Source organism: Polypterus senegalus, chromosome 5 (genome assembly GCF_016835505.1).
Source record: "Polypterus senegalus isolate Bchr_013 chromosome 5, ASM1683550v1, whole genome shotgun sequence".
NCBI classification, from domain to species: domain Eukaryota; kingdom Metazoa; phylum Chordata; class Cladistia; order Polypteriformes; family Polypteridae; genus Polypterus; species Polypterus senegalus.
This window is the reverse complement of record NC_053158.1, coordinates 146,818,355-146,841,722: the sequence shown is the minus strand read 5'-3', so window position 1 is coordinate 146,841,722 and position 23,368 is coordinate 146,818,355. Positions and strand designations below refer to the sequence as shown.

Below are 23,368 nucleotides of genomic sequence, written 5' to 3'. Positions count from 1 at the left end.
CAACTTTAGTACTAAGTCTTTATTTTCCTTGATGCTTAGCAGAATGTTTAGGGTGAAATTTTATTTTATGTAGCCTCTTTGATTATTGTTAATAACAATGGACCTAACTTATTTGAATTTTTTTTTTTATAAAATTCTACTGGGTGCCCATTTGGTCCTGTAACTCTCCCACTTTCGTGTCTTTAAGGCGTGTATTCCTAAAAGTGTCAATAGGTTTGTCAAGTTCTTGTTCACTAAGAATATAAAACTGTGGTATTTGTAGTTGATCAAAAAACTCCTTGGCTTGTGTCTCATCTTCTTTACACTTGATGAATGAATAATATGTATTAGGATTTACAGTACTCCTTAAATATTTCACTTATCTCTTCATGCTTTACTTCCATTTGCATTGGTAATTTATATTATTACTTTGCAAATTTCCTTGTGAAAGATGTGTTGGACTTATTAACTTTCTCTACATGTTCCTGATAATGGTGTTGTGATTTCAATATAGGCTGTTCAGTTTCTGTTCTTTTGAGAAGATTAAATTTTGATTATAGTTGTCCTCTTGAAGCAGCCTTCATCATTTCCCATAGTGTTCCTGTGGAAAGAATGCATGTTTCTCAAAAACATTATCATTTTTTTTGGAGTCTTGGGGGCTTTGCCCCCTGCTCACTTTGCTCACCCACCCCCTTTCTCTCACACTCCCGGTCGCGCTACACGCCAGCCACTTCGCATTTCTGCCATTCGTGTTGTGAAGAGGGAGGCTGAACGCATGCTAAGGAGATGTGGTCGCTCCTCTGAAACCCCCTATTAAATGGTGATGCAATGGGAAACAAATCCTTTTTTTTTTACCTCCTCTTTGCTCGACCAGTCTCTGGCTTGCTGCTGCCGTGCTTCGTGATCTGCTTGTCGCACAGCGCTTTGAACATTTAAAAGCCTGAACAACAGCTGTCCTTCTGTCTCACTGCCTTGTCTCGTGGGATGTTAAAGTGTCTCCGAGAAAATCACATCTCGTCTACTTCCAAGCCTTCCAAGATTTTTTTTTATAATAGAGAGAGAAATTCTATAAGTTCTTGTCTGTTAATGACAGGGGATTAAGATTCCAGTTGCAAGTAATGGATGTCTGGCATAATGATTTAATCTCCCAAACAAGTGGAGCATGGCCAGAGATAATAGTAGCGTGGTACTTTCAAGACTTGATAATGGGAAAGAAATTATCAGTAGTTATTGAGTAATTAGTATGCAAAGGTAAGAAAAAGATACAGTCTCTTGAATTTGAAGATAAAAACTCCAAGGGTCAGATAGATTGTGATCCACAACAAATTGGTTAATTATCTTTGCAGTTGTAGATGTTATAGTTACTATAGTTGAGGACCTATCTAAGTCTAGATTTTAAACACAATTAAAATCTCCAGTAATGTTTATGGGTGATTCTATTAGAACCAGTGCAAATACTTTTACATATATGTTCTGTAACCTACTTGAGGTGCACATATAATTATCAGAATTACTTTAGAATTAAAGTTCACCACCACCATGACATAGGATCGGATAATATACAGTATGTGTTGATAGAAGTGTGATTATTTTATGGATTAAGATTAAAATTTATCATGCTTCTTGTTTTATTATAGCAGGAATAAAAGATGTAACAGATCCAGTCCCAGTCTCTATTCAGTTGAAACTTGTCCTTGTTAGGTGAGCCTTCTGTAAAAGTACTGTGTTAGTCTTTAAGTCTGTGAGATGGAAGAATGTTTTTTTTTCTCTTTAAATTGTGATTGAGACTTTGGACGTTCCTGCTTTCAAAGTTCATAGATTTATCAGAGATATGCTAAGTGTTATAAGAAATGAGTAAGGGATATCTTTTTCATGACCCACCCAGGGACTCCGGATAAATCTAGTAGATGTGTTGGATTTGAGAAGAAGAGCTGATTGATGTTAATTAATCAGTTAAGTGTCAGTTTTGGCTTTGGCAGTGCTAGTAATTAATGATATTATTTGGTAAGTCTCTCAATTTACTTTATCTTTCTCTGTAGGAGGGTTTTCTGGCCATTAAGCTTACTGTATATCACGGTAATTGGCGCATATTCATTTTAAGAAACAGAATAATACACTATAGAAGGTAGGCTTTTTGCTGTGTTCTCTGTAACTTCATAGCGGAGAAAAATGTAACTTTTTCTTGCACAAGAGTGTAGGTGCTGTACTCCCATTCTTGAAGTAATGGCTGTTTCTCCGGCTGGGGTGAATCATTGGCACAGACCTTGGCTTGGATGACTGGTTCTTGGAGCTATTTCAGAATATCCAACTTCAAGGCTGTATGGAGAGTAGTTTCCAGGCCAAAGAAAGTTTGTGAGATTGTCTCCTCCGCTTTTGGCTCCACTAGAGAGACCAGACCGTCAGCTTTCAGCTCCCCAAACAGAACAGATCATGTTTCAGCTCCCCCAGACAAATGGATCATGTTTCAGCTTCCCCAAAAGAGAATGTATAAGATTAATGCTGCTAGTCTTGAAGGAAGTTGTAACCTCTAGTGGGTAGATCAAGGTCCCTTCCAGTTACAGATCTAGTGCCCGTGTATAGGTGCAATGTCTTCCCATCCTGTTCTTGTGAGTTTAGTTTGTGGTTACAGGCCTAAAATATGTCCATCTGGATGCCTTCTTGTCTGAAGAAGTCTCTGTAGAGGTGTCAGCTCAACTCTGATTTACACCTTTGTTATCAGGTGAAGTACAGAGCTAACTAAAGTGTTGGTAGAGCTGTAGTTCACCATTCATTTTGGAATGCAGGTGTGTTTGGTTGGAGGCAGCCGGATTTCTGCATCCCTTTTAAATCTGTACTCTTAATAGGCCTTGTGTGTCACTGAAAGCCTAGCAAAATGGGCTGGAGCCTACAGAAATTAGAGGACATTTTATGATCTTAAGTAAAGCAGTGACTTATTCCATGTTCAACCTATTTTCATATCTTTATTGATGGTTTTTGTGATTAGGAAGCTAACACATAAATTGACACTTATAATTGTGGGAGTAAAAGAAATTGAGAAATAATAACTTGATCGTCCCATCCCTCCAACCTAAACTCCCCCCAGCTCTCCTTCTCCATCTTGTTTCCCCAAGTGAGGCTAAGACCAAACATTATAGAGTCCCAGTCTACCGACAGTCCAGGAGATATAGCACAAAGAATCTCCCTGGCTACTGTGAGATGCCAGCAATTAAAAGCTATCAAATCTTTATGATCGCGTCCAGGTACTCTTAGAAGGTAGAAAAAACCTGGTGTAAGATATTGAATATTCACCTTAAAAGGGGAATAAAAACCTGCTTTTAGATAGTTGAGAATGATATTTCAATAGAAATGTACTTACTTATATATTACAGGTTGACATTCAAAAATCCGGCCATTGATAATCCGGTTCCTTCAGATTTCCAGCATGGATTTTCAAATTTACCACATTGGCACGCCACTGTTTTCTGGAGGCGGCATTTATGTTTTGATAGTGTTATAGTCGATAATCAGTTGTTGGGTCTTGCTAGCACCTGCTAACAGGCATTCCTGCTCATTCCTTCTCATTTTGTTATTTATTTACTGCTGTATAACCCCATTATGTATTCAGCAAAGAAAAGAGGTGGCGTAAAATGTAAACATTGTGCATTGTTGATTGCAGAGAAAGTGGTAAAAAAAAAGTTCATAGCGGCGTGTCTATGCAAACCATTTGCTTTTCGAATGTACAGGTAATCATTTTCTGTGAAATATATACAGCATATATAACCATCCAAACTCTGGCATTTTCGAAAATCCGGCACACCTTAGGTCCAGAGGTTGCCGGAGTTTTGAATGTCAACCTGTACATACTTTACATATATATAGTTTTTATAGTGTTATCAAAAAATAGTTGAAATGTAATGCAGATATTCACATAAGCATGCACATTTATATTTATATGTGCATATAACCCGCAAACACGCATTCTCCCTTAATTTTAGTGGTTTCATGTGTACTTCATAAAATATACTGTGTAGTATAAGAACTATAAGCACTAAATGTTTTCCCATATTAATCTATCCTATACTATGTGTATACTATTATTTTATCAAAGCACTGTAAAATGAAACAAAAGATTAAAATATTACCAATATATTGAGATGAATAGAAAAATAGTGTAGAAAAGAGTAAGGAAAAATAATGGCAAAGTTTTATATACAGTATAAACTAATGATTAACAGATAATTAATCAAGCCCTTGCACATTGCCGGTATCTGTTTTTATATTCCACACATACAACTTGACTTCTGCATTTAGAGTGTTCATTTCATGTTTTAAAGTTTATTGGAATCAATATTTTTAGCTCTTGTTCTGCTTCCTCTGGAGAGGTGAAAATTCAGGATTGACCCTCAACTGTTATTTTGAGTCTAGCCAGAAACAGAAGATTATATTTGGTTTCATCTCTACATAGATGCTGTTTTAAGCAGTAAAATGCAGCCTGTTTTACAGCAGGTTTGACAGAGAAATCTGAGAATGTACAGATGTGTTTGTTTTTGACTATGATCTCACCCATCTGTTTATGGTGAAATATAACATTTTCTTTAACCAATTGTTTTTTGATTCAAATTGTTAAACTTCTAGGTGTCAAGGGATTTGATCCATATAGACGATAAGCAGTAAAGATCTCAGTGTTGGCCTTAAAGTCTTTTCCCACTGTTGTGATGTGGGATTTTGCATATAAATTGATAAATGTTTTGTATGTCTTTATTTATAATTTAGGCAACCAATGTAATTTAGTGGTACCTTGGTGAGAGGCATTCTTGTTTATCCCCCCCATGTTTACGACTTTTCTTTGTAATTTTACGACAGGATTTGGGGGATGTGTCTTAAACCAGTTTGATGAGTGTTTCTTTGCTAAAGTCTTTTCTCCCATCCCCCACACAAAGCCAGGTTAGTATAATATATGGTCTTGGGGGGGGGCAGGAGATAAGATGTTCTATTTCACCCATTGGTCTGAGGTATGGCTGTTTGGAATTGGCTAGTCTCAGAGGCCTTCAAGTACCATGATATCCTATTCGCTGTAGGGAGTTGGACAGAAAACCTATAAATCTGCTTGCTCAACCACATTCTCTCTCTCTCTAACCAACATATGATGATAGAAGCATCTCTCTTGCTAACCTGTGATGATGAAAACAACACAATGAAGAGCACAGCTCAGCAGCCATATTGAACAGACATGTGGCTGAAAGCTGAGCACCAACGATGCCTTAACTAGAGACATTTTAAGTAACTACAAGTCTGTGTGCCACCTGAATTACACGTCACCATTTTATCAGGTTGTATGGTTGCCAATATTCAAATGTACTTTGCATTTTGTTATTATTTATGAATATTATCAGTAATACATTATTTTATGTGTAACTTAACTCCTGCTTGTCTTTTTACTACATCTAATTGCCTGAGGTTATAGATATAGAAGGGAAGGTGGGGATAAGTTATATACAGTGGTAAGTCTGTGAGATTAGGTATTCTAAAGCTACATATTAATAATACAATAGGGGACAGTAGAGCAATATATATTACTCTACCAAGATAAAACAATTCAGAGGTTAGCAAGAGAGATGCTTCTTCCATCATATGTTGGTTAGAGAGAGAGAATGTGGTTGAGCAAGTACATTTATAGATGTTCTCTCCAATTCCTAGAACCAATAGGACATCATGGTACTTAAAGGCCTCTGAGACAAGCCAATTCCAAACAGCCATATCTCAGACCAATGGGAGCAATAGTGCATTTAACACCTGCAACCCCCCCAAGACCATATGTTAAGCTAACCTGGCTTTGTGTGGGGGAAAACTGGTTTAAGACACATCCCCCCAAATCCTGTCATAAAATTGCAAAGAGACAGTCGTAAAAAGGGGGGGGGTGGGGGGGCAAACACGAATACCTCTCACCACTTGGTTTGCCTAAATTATAAATAAAGACATACAAAACATTTATCAATTTATATGCAAAATCCCACATCACAACACCCACTGTTTTCATATATTCACATTATCAAATGCCAAATAGCATCCTTTACTTGAGCAAATGTTTGCAAATAGTTTGTGTTTATTTGCCCTGTTATGCCCAACTATAAAAATATTATCAATGGATATAGATAGAGAAATGAAATTGAAATACTGCAGCTTGTCATCTGTAGAGTAGGTTTTTATTTACAACTTAAATATACAATATACAAATTGAGATCCCAAACTCGAAATTCCAAAATTAGCAATCTTTCAAAATCTGGAACTTTTTGAATGCTTTCAGTTCCTTTTTGAATTTTAAGCAGCACAGCAACACACGAGCGACAAGTGCTTCTCCCGGTGGAGGTTTGAGAGCTGCAGGTGAAAGATGCAATAACAGCTGCGTGGCCCTTCCAAACTGCTGTGCTTGAGGGTGAATGAATGACAAGATAAAAAAAGTGCGGTGCAGCACAGTGTAGAGCATAAGCTCTCATGCTTTGCTGTTGCCAGTTTATCAACTATCGTTATCCCAAGACCTATGCACAGTAACCTTTTAATCAAAACATAGCATCGTAGGTGGTGACTAAAAGCTTGCCATTATTTGTTGTTGCTATTGTTTATCAGTTGATACAGGTATTCTGCTGCTGCTACTACAAAAACACTTTGTTTCATGTACAAAATTTATTAAAAAATATTTGACTAAATTACCTTCAATTATATGTCTAACATGTATTTGAAACACAAATAAATGTGTTTAGACAAGGGTCCCATCCCCAAGTTCATTATGTATACGCAAATATTTCTGATCCCAATCATTTTGGATTAGGGATGCAGAACCTGTATCAAGATGTAGGAAAGTCAAAGACTAATTTAATTAAAGTTGAACATTAAACTAAGACAAATTGTTTTCTTGATATTAAAAACTTTGATATTAATAAACATTTTCCAATTGATAAAATATAACATGATTTTCAATACATTTGGAAATTCCAAGTAGACAGTGAATTAGGTTTAATAAGGAAAGGTTTTCATTGAAAACTGAGAACTGCCTCAAATGAAATTCTGTCTTAATAAAGACATTCAGTATAATGTTTATGTAATATTTTAATAACTGAAACAGAGCTATAACATTTAATATATTTCATTAATAATAATTACAGGTGAAAAAAGTTGCCAGTTATTTTGGTTGTCATTTAGTTCCGCTTTTACATATTACATTCAGCACTCCATTGAAAAAGAATAAAAATAATCACATTTTGAGATATACTAATGTTGGATGAAAGAGTTAAAAATTCAGTAGTGAGGAGTTATTTGAAATTCAGTGTTACAGCATTGGTATGCATGTCTTCCAATAGAACTGCATCACTGGTGGTTATTGTTATGACTACTGACAAAAGTTGCAGGAAGATTTCTGAAGTGTACAGGGCTACACTGTCTGCTCAGTTTGAGACAAATTCTGCAAAGCTGATAGGATGATGCTTCACAGTACAGATGGACAATGAGCCAAAACATACTGTGACAGCAAACCAAATGCTTTTCAAGGCAAAGAAGGGCAATCTTCTTCAATGACCAAGTCAATCAACTGACTTCAAACCAACTAAACATGCATTTCACTTGCTGAAGACAAAACAGAAGGCAGAAAGTCCAATGACGAAGCAGCACCTGAAGACAGGCCTGGTAAAGCATAAGTGGAGTGGTAACCCAGCACTTGGAGAAGGCCATGGTTTCATACTTAAGGCAGTCATCGACTGCAAAGAATTTTCAACAACAAAATTTATTTATATAGTATATTTTCATACAAACAATGTAACTCAAAGTGTTTTACAAGATTAAATAAAAAGGAAGTTAATATATAAAACATAAGCAAGAATAGGCAATAAAGCATTTTACCTAACATAGATGGTCTAAATCACTCCTTGTTTACAGACTTCACATATAAGAATTTGATGATGACTGTCCTGTGGACATCTGGGACATCCGTCATTCAATCCATAAATGCTGGGGGCACCGTAGTACCTTGATCAGGCAATGGTGACGTAGACCACCACCATAGAAGAACTGGAAAAGACAGCAGAGAATAGTACAGATTAGTACAGAATTGCAGAACCCAGAGGAAAATAATTCAATAGCCATAAAGGCTTATAGGCATACAACTAAAATGTAGCTACGAAAAAGCCATTTTAAAATAATGGGTTTTAGCAGTTTTTTTAACTTGTTCTACAGTATTAGCCTTGCGAATTTCCATAGGTAAAGTATTTCAAATTTTAGGTGCATAATAGGAAAAGGTCGCCTCACCACTTCTTTTCAAGTTGACCCTTGGAATTACAAACAGGCCTTCATTAGAAGTTTTGAGGTTATGACTTGATGTGTAAGAGGACATACATTTCAATGTATAGGACGAGGCGAGATTATTTAAGGATTTGTAAACCATTTGTAGTAAAATGGCAAGGGTAACCAATATAACAATGCTAAAACTGGTGAAATGTGCTTGGATTTTCTTTTTCTAGTTAAGATTCTTGCTGCTGCCTTCTGTACTAACTGTAACCGATATCATTCTTAGGTTTTCTTGTAAGGAGTGCATTACAGCAGTCTAGCCGACTGAAAACAAAAGCATGAAATAATTTTTCAGTGTCTTTTAAAGTTATAAGAGGTCAAACTTTAGCTATATTCATTAAGTGAAAAAATGCAGTCCTAGTAATCTGATTAACATGTGATTTAAAATTTGCATAGGTTAGAGCAAATAGTTACCCACATATTCTTTACCTCCAAATTCACTTTTAAGCCCAAGGGATGACATTTATTTCTAATAACCTAATTATGTCCATTTTTGACAATAACTAAGAATACTTTTTTCACCTTATTTAGTTTGAGAAAGTTACTGCTCTTCCATTTAGAATTACAAGCATGACACAGGATCAGAGAGCCATGAGCATCAGGATCCTCGGGCACTTTCGATAAATGCATCTGTGAGTCATCTGTATAGCTGTGGTAGCTCACCAAGCATTGAAAATGGTCATTATATTCATGATTATGTTAGTTGTTCCAAATACTTTTCAGTGCTTGAAAATGTGGGGGGATCATGTATAAAAACGGCTGTTTTCTAAATGGCTTATACAATGTTTTTGTTACATGCCTTAAACTAAAACTGCAATTCTACAATTTAATCACATATTGATTACTTCATTTCAAATCCATTGCGGTGGCACACAGAGACAAAATTATGAAAATTGTATCACTGTCCATATACTTAATACATTTAACTGTAAGCCATGTGGTAAAACCTCTCTTTACTATGAATACATATATTAGAGCCAGAAATGGTTAAATTAAAGGCATCCTGTGGGAAGAATTGCCACCTCCTGTCTCTAAAAGGCCAAAATATTTTAATGCTCCCATACATGTACTTACACAGAGTCAAAAAATGATTCTAACCTTTAGTATTCAATAGTATTCAAGCCTGGATAATATATGCATCTCTAAATTGGTAAAAGATTACCCTCAAATCACTTTGCATGATAAGATTTCCTGTCAAACAAAAATTATCAAATATATCAAAGTCAAGAATAATTAGCAGAATTCATACTAACATGGTGCAACATTAGCTGCTATTGGGGCTTGTTCAAATTATTGTACCAGTAAAAATATTTAATTTGCTCTTTATTGATTAAACCAAATTATATTGAAATAAAAGGGAAGCTGAAAAAAGTATTTTTGAAAAAAACCTGTCTTCTGTGAACTGCAGCCATTGATCATAGGACTTGTGTACACATAGTTGACAGTTGGACATTTACAAACAAGAATACAGCACATATATAGAATATATAGTTTTGACATTTGTCTTTTTTTTTCTTACAAGAATTGAAGTATGTTATTGTCACTATTTTCCAAATGCTGTGCCTTATGAGAAGGAAGTATCACTGTGTTTTAATTTTCTTATGGTAAATTATTTATTAGTGTTGTGTAAGGGATTAATTGTATTGCACAGTGTGTTGGTTATACAAATGATAAGTGTCATTTGCCAGGATTGTGTTGCATCTCAAGCAGGGAAATATGTCTATAGTTAAAATATTTTTTTTCTACATTCTTCCAGGGTGCGCAACCTCTGCACCAACTGTTGTAGAAGGCACATTTCATAACTTGTAAATACGCATTAAAGTATATGATTCCAAACTACTAATTTGTGTTGTGCCTGAAATATCAAAAGTGTTTGTTTGGTGGTTATACCTCATGCAACAATTTTGGCATGGACACTCCTTCCTTTTGCATCATACTGTTTCTTTGCTAATTCACAGAGCAGGGCATACTACAACCTTGGTGAAAGGAGCATTGGGTTTCATGATCCAAAGCATGCACACGAATTATGTTAGATTTTAATAATCTTGCTAGGCACTGTTTTTTGCAATATAATCTGTGATGTAAGCTGGTTAAAAGCACATACAATGTAAGTAGCTTTAGAGGTTTCAGGTACAGGACAAACATAGAATTAAGGAAACTATCTTTTGTTGTTGAAGTTATACACTTATATTAGGCTTTATTAGTGAAATATAGCTACATCTTTTTATTTATTTGCCCATAACATCCATTTCTACCTTTAAATACACACAGTAGGGTTATACATTATGCCAAAATTTTAGTCCTTTAAACCCACTGAATAGTACGTTTTCAAGATATTTTTGTGCCAAGACTCTCCAGTTCACACCTTCAACTCTAAATTATATCACTGGGCTCTATGGCTGGAGCAGCCACAAAGGGGTCTGCCACCAGAGCTCTGAGCCAGACCCTTCTCCCCTGCAACATGAAAATTTTAATGCACCAAAGTTATCTTGAAATATTTATTCTTTTTTCTGTCTGTTGAATTTATAAGGTTTGGCTTACATTGTAGTGAGGTTTGATAGTACATACTGTATTTAAAAGTCTCACTTCTGTCTGTCCGCCCTGCTATTCCTTTTGCTGATGGTGGCCACTAGAATATATCTAGAAGCTGAAATGCATCAAAGGTTAAGTGATGCTACATGAATGCATTCCATGATTCTTGCATGATTCTTTGGGGAAAATAAAAATCGTGAATATTTTGCCGTCTTTGATTTTTTTGTTACTTTGCTTGTAAAACAACAATCTAAAAATGATATTACCTGTTGAAAAACACAGTTATTTGACTTAGGACAATCTGATATACTGGTAGAAATTAAGATTATAATTTAGCCAAGATCAAGCAGAGACCTTATGCTGTATGACAACGATTCTGGATGGATGCTGCTGTGTTTCCAGCAATGTAGAAAATGAGTACAGTGATCCCTTGCTATATCGTGCTTAGACTTTCGCGGCTTCAGTCCATTGCGGATTTTAAATGTAAGCATATCTAAATATATATCACAGATTTTTCGCTGGTTCGCGGATTTCTGCGGACAGTGGGTCTTTTCATTTTTATGGTACATGCTTCCTCAGTTTGTTTGCCCAGTTGATTTCATACAAGGGACGCTATTGGCGGATGGCTGAGAAGCTACTCCAATCAGAGCACGTAATACGTATTAAATAAAACTCCTTAATGATATACAATATGCTTCCCGCGCGGTGCTTCGCACACTTAAAAGCTCTAACAGCCCGTATTGATTTTTGATTGTTTGCTTTTCTCTGTCTGTCTCACTCTCTCTGACTTTCTCTGCTCCTGACGGAGGTGGTGTGAGCTGAGGGGCTGTTTGCACAGAGGCTGTTTGCTTAGAAGATACGGACGTTCCTCTAAAAAATGCTGAAAGACTGCCTTCACATTAATCCCTTCATTACGGCCGCTTTATCACGGTGCTGCGCATACTTAAAAGCCCAACAGCCCTATTGATTTTTGATTGTTTACTTTTCTCTCTCTCTCTCTGACATTCTCTGCTCCTGACGGGCACTCCTTTGAAGAGGAAGATATGTTTGCATTCTTTTAATTGTGAGAAAGAACTGTCATCTCTGTCTTGTCATGGAGCACAGTTTAAACTTTTGACTAAAGGGTGTTATTCCATGTCTAGAGGGCTCTAATAATGTTAAAAAAATGTACTTAGAAGGTCGTAAGCAGGTTTTCTATGCTCTAACTGCGAAAATATTAGATTTATAAATAAAGAATCCTACTTCGTGGAAATACATTTATTTGTCTGGAGTGGATTAACAGTGATAAACAAGGGTTTAATGTGTAACTGTGCGGACAATATTTATAAGCAGTGTGGAGAGTTTCTAAGTGCTTAAAATATATAAAAATAGCCATACAAACATATGGTTTCTACTTCGCGGATTTTCACCTATCGCGGGGGGTTCTGGAACGCAACCCACGCGATCGAGGAGGGATTACTGTTTATACCAAGTTAAATTTAATCAACCACTCTATTTATTTAATTCCAGCTTTGACACACTTTTCATTGCATACACTATGTTTTTTTAATTATTCACATACCTCTGTGTTTAGAGACTTAATACAAACTTTAGTGTTTGGACACATAGTTCATATTTCAATTTGTTATAGTTCACATAATCCAGGGCCGTTTAATAAGCCTCATGAAGAACTCCCATAGCACAAACAGGTGAGTGTTTTAAATAGTGTTCAGCTTACTTTCTGTCTCTCTCTCTAGGTCATTATCTCAATTGCTGGGCACCTCTGAATGTTTACCCATGAAAAGGGGGCATTGCTATATGGTAATTTAAAACTTTTGCATGCAAATTAAGGAAGGTGTGCTATATACAAAATTCATCCCATCTATCCTTCCATCCATTTTCTCACTTTTTCCATATTTGGTAGGGCCATTTCGAGATATAGACTGTTCCAATGATTTTCTAATTCTTTTAGTTAAAAATAAAAACAGAAACAGAAAAACATAAAGGTACTTATTGGTGAATGCTGAAACAAGCTTCTTCGTTGTTAGTTCTTATATTTGTCAGTGTTTCTTTTTATATTTGAAACAGTACAAAGGCAGACCAATAATGAAAATGATTCAGGAAAAGAGTTGTTTTGTTTAGTAGAGTGGAACCTGTGTTTTGTAGATAGCCTCCAAAAGAGTACTGGCAAATATGTAAATATTGGTGCATTCTGAAGATATTTTTTTTTTATTGGATTTGATACATACTACTAAAAAATTTATTGTGGACTGTTTGGTAAAACCAGTTTCATTTCAGAAATGAATCTGCCAGTCATGACATTTTTTGGTATTGTTTATGGCTTTCTCTTCAAAATTAACCACGCCATTTAATATACCTCAGTTGTAGGGCCATGGGCACTCAGTACAAAGAGATTGTTCATCTAACAGGCTTAGATAGGTTTATACTTGGTCTGTACTGGGTTCGCTGTAATTTACATCATCAATATAAAAGAAAATGCAGTATTTGAAAGTGTTCATTCAGCATTTGCAGTAGGTTTAATGTCACTGATACCTGATAATATAGAAGGTTTGAAGAAAATAAAAGACAAAATGCAGTTCAAAATTGAAGTGGTATTGAAGTGTCCTCCCAACTACCAACAGAATACTTTTCTACTGTATGAAACTGTGCTTCAAAGAAATAGTCATTATTCATATTTAAACATTTTAACTAGAGGCCCTATGATAATTTAAACTTTTGTATAGGTACTTTGTTTTAAAAACTATTTTACTATTCCTGCAAATACTGTTCATTCAGGGTGACACAATTTAAATATTAAAACTTTATTTTATCATTCATTAATAAAACAATATTATTTGCAATACCTAAAAATGCAAGAAAAAATTAAGAATATGAAACATTAATAAATAACAAAAGTACTGTTTACCAAAAAAGACCAACACACCAGGGGCCTCATGTATAAATGGTGTGTATGCACAAAAATGTTGTGTACGCCCGTTTCCTTGCACACTTTGAGATGTATAAAAACTAAAGTTGGTATAAAGCCACCCACATTTTGATGGTAGCCCACTACCTTGTGTACGCACATTACTGCTCAGTTTTACAAACTGGCGGCACCCAGCATCAAAGCAGTGCTACTGTTTCTGTGTAATTTACCTTTTTCATATTTGCATCAGTTACCCTGGATTTATCAAATACGCCAAAATTGCATATTGTTTACAAATTTAATTCACTTGATTGTAATCATTCTGTAACAATATAATGGTGCATGGAATGGCCAAAGTACTCCAACTACCATAGCTGCTTTAGCATTGTTATAAGACATAGCAAATGGAAGAATTAGAAGACAACATGTATCTACAGATGATGATGACTGGCTTCTAAGTCAATTTTGATTTCCATGAGCTATCCTCTTGGAGCTTTGTTATAAACTGGCGCCAGCTTTATAAAGGCAGACTTAGAGGGATTGTGCTCTACCTGCTCCTTTGCAAGTTCTGTCCACTCTCAGGTTTTTAACCACAGGAGCTTTTCAAGGTGATCTTGCTGAGCGATTGGGTATTCCACAAATAACACCGAGTTGGCCCATGGCAGCTGTATAGGATGGTATTATCCGCTTGTCTTCCAAATAAATAGGATTTCTTTACACTGTGGTTGAACTGCGAAACATCAAAGTGGAATTCGCAGCAATGTTCGGTTTTCCAAATGTAATCAGAATGTTGCGCTGCACGCACATTGCTATTGAAACGACGCTGGACAATTTGCATCAGCCAGGGATGAATCGCCAAAAGAATGAGCTGACATTGCATCATATTTAACTGGAGAACCTATTTCAGGTACAGTTGCAGGTGCTTTTTCCAACTAGTGCAGCATAAGGCAAGCAGTCCTTTTAAGGATAGCGAGTTACCTCAAAGTATAGACCAGAGAATCGATCTGTTGTGGCACTTAGTACCGGCACTACACTATGAAGACACCTTCAGAGAATGAATTTGCTTATGTAAATAGAAAACATTCACACTCTATTAATGTGCTGATCTGTAGTGCACATTTAGTGTGTTGCAGTGTGCAAGCACATACCTGAACAGAAGTCGCTCTGATGAATCTGAACCTGACCCACCAAATGATCTGCCAAGTTGGACATTTGAATGTAATTAGCAGAATGTAAAAACAGGTAATCAGATGCAACAATTATTTTAGAACCAGTTAATTTAATTTGTGATCAATACAGTTGAACCTCGGGTCACGACCGTAATTTTTCCCAAAACTCTGGTTGTGACCCGAAGTAATTTCCCCCATAGGATTGTATGTAAATACAGTTAATTCATTCCAGACCATACAAACTGTATGTAAATATATTTTTTTTTAAGATTTTTAAGCACAAAAATAGTTCATTATATGGTAGAATGCACAGTGTAATAGTAAACTAAATGTAAAAACATTGAATAACACTGAGAAAACCTTGAACAGAGAAGAGTAAAAGCTTGCTGTAAACACTTTTGTTTTAATGAGTTTTAAGCACAGGGAAAAAAATTAACATTTGAAAAATCCATAATTTACACAAAAACTAACCATAAACAACCAAGAAAACTAACCTTGCATGAGTCGAGTTCTGGCATGAGGGAAGTGAGGAGGAACTGGGTGGAGAGGAGGTTACAGTTTTGAGGGAGAGTCCGGCTCCGCAATAGAGGGATGTTCTCCCTCAGGTGTTTTCTCTCTTGTGATTTCTTGGGTTTCTGGTGTTTTTAGCTGTTTAGCTGGAGGACCAGACTTCGCGAAATAGCGGTCTAATGTGACTAGCCTTTTCCTACGCATAAAAATTTTTCGTAAATGCGAGACGACATTGTTGTTCATCATGTTTAGCAATCTATCCGTAACCGTTTGTCAGGGTGGTTCTTCTCGAAAAAAAATCTTGGCACTCATTCTATTTTTCCATGATAGCTTTTATTGCATCACTTGCATCCACATCCTGCTGGAGTTCAGCGAGTTCCTCTGTCGTCAGCTCCTCCTTGTGATCCAGGACCAGCTCCTCGATTGCCTCATTGTCCACTTCAAGACCCATGCTCTTGCCCATGGACACAATCTCATCCACAACAGGAGGCTCAAAGCTTTCTAAATCCTGTTCAGGAACGCATTCAGGCCAAAATTTCTTTCAGGCCGAGTTCAAGGTCCGGTATGTGACGTCTTCCCAGGCTTTATCAATGAGGTTGATGCAATGAACAATATTAAAATGGCTCTTCCAGAACTCTTTCAGGGTCAAAGATGTCTCCTCGGTCACATTGAAACACCTGGCGAATAATCCTTTGGTGTACAGCTTCTTAAATTTGAAATAACCTGCTGGTCCATGGACTGCAGAAGAGGAGTCGTGCTGGGTGGGAGGAACACAACCTTAATAAAGTCGTACTCCGTACGTCAGTCAGATTTGGAGGGTGTGCCGGTGCATTGTCCATCAGAAGAAGGCATTTTTCAGGCAGATTATTCTCTTCAAGATATCGCTTCGCGGCGGGAGCGAAAGCCTTGTGCAGCCATTCCAAAAACAAGGTCCTTGTGATCCAACCCTTCGTGTTTGCCCTCCACATCACGGGCAGTCTGGCTTTGTTTACATTGTGCTGTTTGAAAGCACGAGGGTTCTCAAATTGGTAAACGAGTTGCAGCTTGATTTTTACGTCGCCACTAGCATTGGCGCACAACAAAATGATTAACCTTTCCTTCATTGGTTTATGGCCGGGCATAGCCTTCTCTTCCTGGTTAATGTAGGCCCTCTTCGGCATCCTCTTCCAGAACAATCCGGTCTTGTCGCAGTTGAACACTTGTTGTGGGATGTAGCCATCGTCCTCCACTAATTTTGTGAAATTTTTCACAAATTCTTTCGCATCTTCAGCGTTGGAATTAGCAGCATCTCCATGCCTTACCACAGTATGAATGCCACTTCTCTTGCAAAACTTTTCAAACCATCCTCTACTGGCTTTAAATTCCTCACTTTCGGCAGTCGTAGAAGGATAAATGTGCAGCAAATCGCTACGAATCTTCCTGGCTTTCTCGCATAACACCGTCTTGCTTATGCTATCCCCTGCAAGTTGCTTCTCGTTCAGCCACACTAGCAACAGTTTTTCCACCTCTTCCAGCACTTGAAGCCTCTGCCTGGTTAACACTGTAACTCCTTTTCCAACATCAGCAGCTTTAATGTCCTCTTTCTGCTTTAGAATAGTCGAAATTGTAGATTTTGACTTCTTGTACTTGATGGTAAGATCATTAACACGAACACCACACTCATACTTTTCAATAATTTCTTTCTTTAATTCGATTTAAATTTTCTTTGAACCTTTCTTCTCACCAACACTACCACTCTTCACTTGCTTAGAGGCCATAATTGACTGCAAAATTAATGGAAAAGCACACAAAATACTGTAGAATAGAAAGAGTTCACAGCGAAAGCACGCATGTCTGACCGAGAACAATGTACAGGGAGAGACTGAACACATGCGGAAATCATTGGCATGTACGAACCGGAAGGGAAACGAAATTGAGCACAGAGTTCACAGCGAAGCACACACGTCTGACCGAGAACAATGCAACACATATGGAAATCATCGGCGTGTACAAACCGGAAGGGATGTTCATCAACCGAGTGTGTGGTCGTGAACAGATGCAAAAGTTTGGTGAACTTTTTGGTTGTAACCTGATTTGTACGTGTTCAGAGACGTTTATGAACTAAGGTTCCATGGTGTTACATAGTACAGCCCTTATATACCTTAGTTCATTGGCCACATCTCTTACAGCATCCACTATTGCATTTTGTGACTCCAAAACCATCTCTGTCAACACACAGCCAGATGGCCTTCCAGCAGTTTCCGAGGCAGAGGTGTGTGCAAACAGCGCCAGAAGACATTCTCAACACAGCAGCACCATCACCGAGCATTGCATGGGGATCAGCTTTTGTAATATTGCCTGAAATAGAATCAACAGACGGTTTGTTGCAATTTGCCTTTTCATATCGACTGTGATATCTGGCCACTTCTTTTTTCTTTCGGGCACTGTGCAACTTTCTGAACTTGAACTTTCAAGTGTCTCCTCCCATGCTTTTGTTGGTTATACCACTGCGTAAGCCAACAAATAGTACGTTTTTCCTTGTCTCCACTTTGCATTCGCTGAAATTCTTCTTTTTTCTGATGCCTTTTCTATTTTTTTTTAACCAGACATTGAATGTAAGGTGATATTTATATTGATTTGCATATTAAAATATGCAATATTCTGGGAGCAGTCGGGGTGGGGCTGTAGATGCATGCATGTGCGTTAAATTTCAGTTTTGTTGCGATTTGTAACGGGGAAGTGTGTAGAACTTGGAGTACACACAGATTTATGCATTTAGATTTTTTGTGCATATGCACATTTCTCCTTTTGTCTGTACACCATGTTTTAGTGTAAATTCTACACATGACATTATTCATGATGCCCCAGGTGTTACAGTTTAAACCAGTTATTTGAAAACTATTATTGATTTGTGTACATAATAGAAATAGCAATCTAGATAATTATACCAGCTCCATCAAAATATTTTTCTCTGATAAAACTCTACTGCTTTTCAGTTGCTGGTTAGTAAAAATAATAGAAAAAAAAAAATTAATTATGTAGGGAAAGCAATAATATAGCTTCGCTCTCAGGTCATTAGATGAACTTTGGTTTTTATATTGATTGCCCAGAAATAATTTTAATATGTAAAGTTAAGAAATTGAAAAAAGTGAAAATTAACCCCATTCTGAAAATGTTGGAAAGGTACCTATTATAAGGCTCATAATTTTCTTTTTACTTTCATTGTACAATTAACTTTCACTTGTTTTTTAGAGAAACTTTGAAAAAAGTCTTCTTTAGCTCCTTTAAATAAGAACCTCTCAACAATATTTGTAAATTAAAACCATTCTAAACTTTAAAGATTTTCACATCACTTTATTTAGAATTTGCATGACCCCTATGTTGCAATTATGCTTTAATTTGTGTCAGCTAGCAGGAAGGGAGTCAGTCTATCACCATTCATATTTTATTCAAACTCCACCCTATTAGAAAGTCTCACAGAAAGAGTAATGCATATGTAATATTTTTTGTGATGTAAGTAATTTAATTTATTTGTACAATTGTGAATTCCTGAATTTCAGCATTTAATCAAATGCAAGACTGGGTTTTCGCTTATGTTTTTGCAGAAGGAAACAAACTAAACAAGTGAATCTATTCATCTTTGACATTGAAAATTGTGTTGGGTTGGTCTTGTGTAGGCCAGAATCTGTGCTGGCATCATCAGGTGCAAGATAATAATAGGACACAGGGCTCTGGACTAACTGGTTGCACTGGTGCGCCTAACTTTTTTTCTTAGGTGAACCAGCACAAAAATTAGGTGCACCCAAATTTTCAACCGCATCACATTTAACACCACAGTTTTACAAGTTCACTTTATTTATTTATTTATTTATTTTTCAATCGCTGTCCATATAGGCAATATTGACTTGTAAATGATTAACTAACAATCTGGTCAATATAAAGTTCTTTATTTGAAGGCAAGCACAATTCTACAAGAAAGGTAACTTACTGAAAAAGTGTTGGTGCTTAAAGTGCTTTACTGAGCTGAAATTTAAACTTAAAAAATCTCAAGATAAATTAACTAAAAAGAAAATCTAAATTAAGTGTTTTAAGGGCTTCAAACTGAACATCTCATGGCTCAATGTCTTATGGACTATCCTCCATTGCAGTCACATGCCCCTCGGATGGCCAACTCCTGTAGTTTGGCCTTCTTGATCTTTGGCCTTGACTAAACCAGCTGGCCACACTCTCTCTAGCATCAAAATCTTCCAGACTTGGGCATGTGCATGCTCGACCTCAATGTGTCCAATAAGTATATTTACCGGTCATCCTCTCCGCAAGATACGACCGTACACAATGACGCATTCCTTTGTGGCGATATCTGTGTCTCCGTCGATCAGGAATGCCATGTACGCACTGTTCGCAATTTGCACAGATGTCTTTTTTTTTCAATGTACCAGCGATGACTCCTATAAATTGGGCGCACGCGACATCATTGCTGTACGTCGGGTTTACGTTCAAGCCATTTTTCTTCATAAGAATTATTTCGGACTTGAATGTAGTGAAGGGAAGTTCTTCTTTTGCAATATTGTAGGCAACGTTAAACTTAATTATCATCTCGGCCTAGTCTGATGATCTGTTTGCTGCTGCCTGCCGCTGAAAGGCAGCGGGAGAGGGACACTTGAGCAGTGCATTTATCGCGGCATGTAATGTGTTTTATAGATGCATTGTGCTTTTTCAGCGTTTCAATTATAAATGTATTAGAACCAGTCACAAATGCACTACTGCCGGCCATGGTCTTCCCACACTCTTTACAGTGAATACAGTGCATTATATTATCGGCTTTACTGTATCTTAGCCAGGGAAACTGGTCAAGCCACTCTTTTCGAAATGTTTACACTTTACCCCTTTTAATTTCAGTGGGCTCGGACTCGATCGTATGTGGCTCATTATCTAATGCTGTCTCCGGACCAGGGCGTGCTATAACTTGGGAGGTTGATGGCTCCGTGTCAGAGCATTGGTTATGATTTTCGGACGGATCAGGCCCTAACTTAACATTCTTAACGAAAAAGCTGTCAATCGTTCTTTTCATCTTCTCTCATAATCCGCGGCTACATCCACTGTTTACCTGATGGGCTACTCACCTCTCTCTGTCTGACTGCATCACATGCATTTTCAAACATACACACACGTACAGGAATATCTGGACCACGGCCAATCGGGGGGGGCGGGATCCGCCCTTCACCATCTCTGATTGGTTTAGACCACATATGGGCCTAATGTGTGTCTGTTGTTGAACAACAGGGAGACTTTAAGAGTCACAGAGTTTCGTTTTTTTTCCCCCTCGAACGGCTGGTCGCACCGGTGCAACCTTTGATTTTTTTTTAGTCGCACCATTGAGAAATTAGGTCGCACTCTAGAGCCCTGGGACAGAATGCTAGTCACTTGCTGGTCATACTCACATTGAAAACTGACTGATGTGAAAGCAACTTAGTTACCAATTAATCTAGTATGTACATCATTTAGCTGTGTAATAAATACTAGGTATGTATGCACTATGTGCAAACTCCAACAAATGAACCTGGTCAGTAGTGATTTAAACTTTCTAGAGCTATGAGGCAAATGTATACAAATAGGATGTAGAAATATGCTTATGGTTTTATCCTTTAACAGGACACAATCTTAAGGTAATTACCTATGTCACAATGTTAAATGTTATTGCTCCTGTGATAAAGCCTTTGTCTGCACCACTGAGCAGCTTTTTAAATCAAGTTTGTTACTTCTGTTGGGAAGAGTTATGATACCATTTATTAAAGACTAGCAAAATACCCGCGCTTCGCAGCGGAGAAGTAGTTTGTTAAAGAAGTTATGAAAAAGAAAAGGAAACATTTTAAAAATAACGTAACATGATTGTCAATGTAATTGTTTTGTCACTATTATGAGTGTTGCTGTCATCAAAAATTTGATTATCATTATTTCTTTCAATCAGGTTCGTATTAGGAGGATGTGTTGTGTTCAAGTTACATTCCGTGTTTGTCAAATGTTGTAAAGATAACAGATTTCATTCATCCAAGTGTTCACTACCCAAATCGCTACTCGTGAATCTAAGATGTTTAACAGACATTCCCGGTATTAACTTGTGGATTTGCCTGTGAATATTTAGCAGCAGCATGTCTATGAACTTGTGGAATTGTCTGCGAGTATTTAGCGACAGCGTCTCTATGAACTTGAGGATTTGCCTGTGAGTATTTAGCGGCAGCGTCTCTATGAACTTGTTGATTTGCCCGCGAGTATTTAGTGGCAGCGTGTCTATTAACTTTTGGATTTTTCTGCGAGTATTTGCTGGCAGCGTCACAAAGCTGTTTTCGTCTAGCTGCATCAGAAAATGTACCACGATATCTGACACACCTCCTTTTTACTGTTTTCTCACAGCTTGGATTTCTGCTGTTGTAATCGGTTTGAGTTTCATAGTTTGTTTTAATTACGTTAGTATTTGCAGGACTTGTGTTGAAGTGACATTCAGCATCTGTCAAGCGTTGTAAGCATACAACCGGCTTCATCGATAACTTCGTATCCAGCTTTTGAGAGTTGAAACATTCATAAACATCAAAGTGTCCACTACTCAAATTGTCACCTGTGAATCTAAGATGTTTAAGAGCCATTGGCGGTTCTCCAAAGGTGTAAAATATTTGGCCATTTCGGTACACTTGAAAGTGTCAACCGAACAATTCAGCGGCAGCCATCAACTCACATGCAGAAGCATAGGTGAAGGGCTTAAGCATTTCACTCTTATAGTGCCCCTGTGTAGTATAATTATCTCCTGTGCCGTCATCAGTCCACACCTTGAACCTGTCTCAGTCATTCAATACATAAGACACAATGTTCCTCCGGATATCAATATTGAGCCTGATATGGCCGTGCAATATGTAACACAGACAATGTAAAAGGCAGGCGTCATCTCCGGGCATGGAAACCACTCGGCAAGTGACAGCTCTTTGAGCGATGGTGATAACCTCAATAGACATGTTAATGGGGGTACGGTTGGAACCATAAAGGAAATGGGTACCTGAACAGTAAACTAAGTCTAAAATACCAAATATACAATAACTATAATTGTAATAAACAAACAATAAAACAGTGGAGAAGCCGTGGATTAAGTAAAAAGGCTGCAGTTATCAGCAGGGAGACGTGAATACCGTGGCGAACCAAGGAAGGGAATATAGAGACCGGAGCGAAGGATGGCTTTATATGGGCAGGCAGTCAATTACGTGGGAGGCGTGGGGATGGGGGATGCAATATAGGCAGGCAGCCAACTACATGGGAGGCGTGGTGATGGGGGACGCAACACCGCCTCACATGGCGATCGAGCTGCAGGCTATGGACATATATATGTACGTAAGTAGAATTCAATTATGACCGTTATGAAACCTGCTTAACTTTTGTATGTAACCTGTAAGGAATGAGCCTGCCAAATTTCACCCTTCTACCTACACGGGAGTTGGAGAATTAATGATGAGTGAGTCAGTGAGTCAGTCATTCAGTCAGTGAGGGCTTTGCCTTTTATTAGTATAGATAAACTGAGCATACTGTCAAAAGCAAGATAACCCGACTCATACATCACAATCTCATATGATACTATTGATTAATTATAATATAAAATAGTAGTTAATTGATTATTAACCAATTATTTAATTAAAGGTGTGGCACATGTCAGATCACACAGTACACATAGCTCCCTACTTGCCATAATATACCTGAGTACCTGAGACAGTTTTACTAAAACTGTAATAAATTAATATAGAATTAATAAACTCTGAAAGTTGCCAGGCACATGTACTGTGATCCTTGGATGAACCATAGATATATCCTGTGTACCTCCCAGCGAAATTAAAACCTTATAGCTTGATTATGGCACTGTCCTCCATTTTGTCTTTAACAGACCCCTCAATGCTTCTTAAACTTGTACCTCCAACCTGAGAGATAATTTGTATCTGATACAAGG

General features: G+C 37.3%; 1 protein-coding gene across 3 annotated transcripts in view; it reads left to right on the top strand.

Moving 5' to 3' along the window:
• Positions 1 to 23,368, top strand: part of LOC120529567 (dnaJ homolog subfamily C member 13) — a 301,442-nt gene that overhangs the window by 127,500 nt on the left and 150,574 nt on the right. The gene's annotated exons all lie outside the window — the stretch shown is intronic.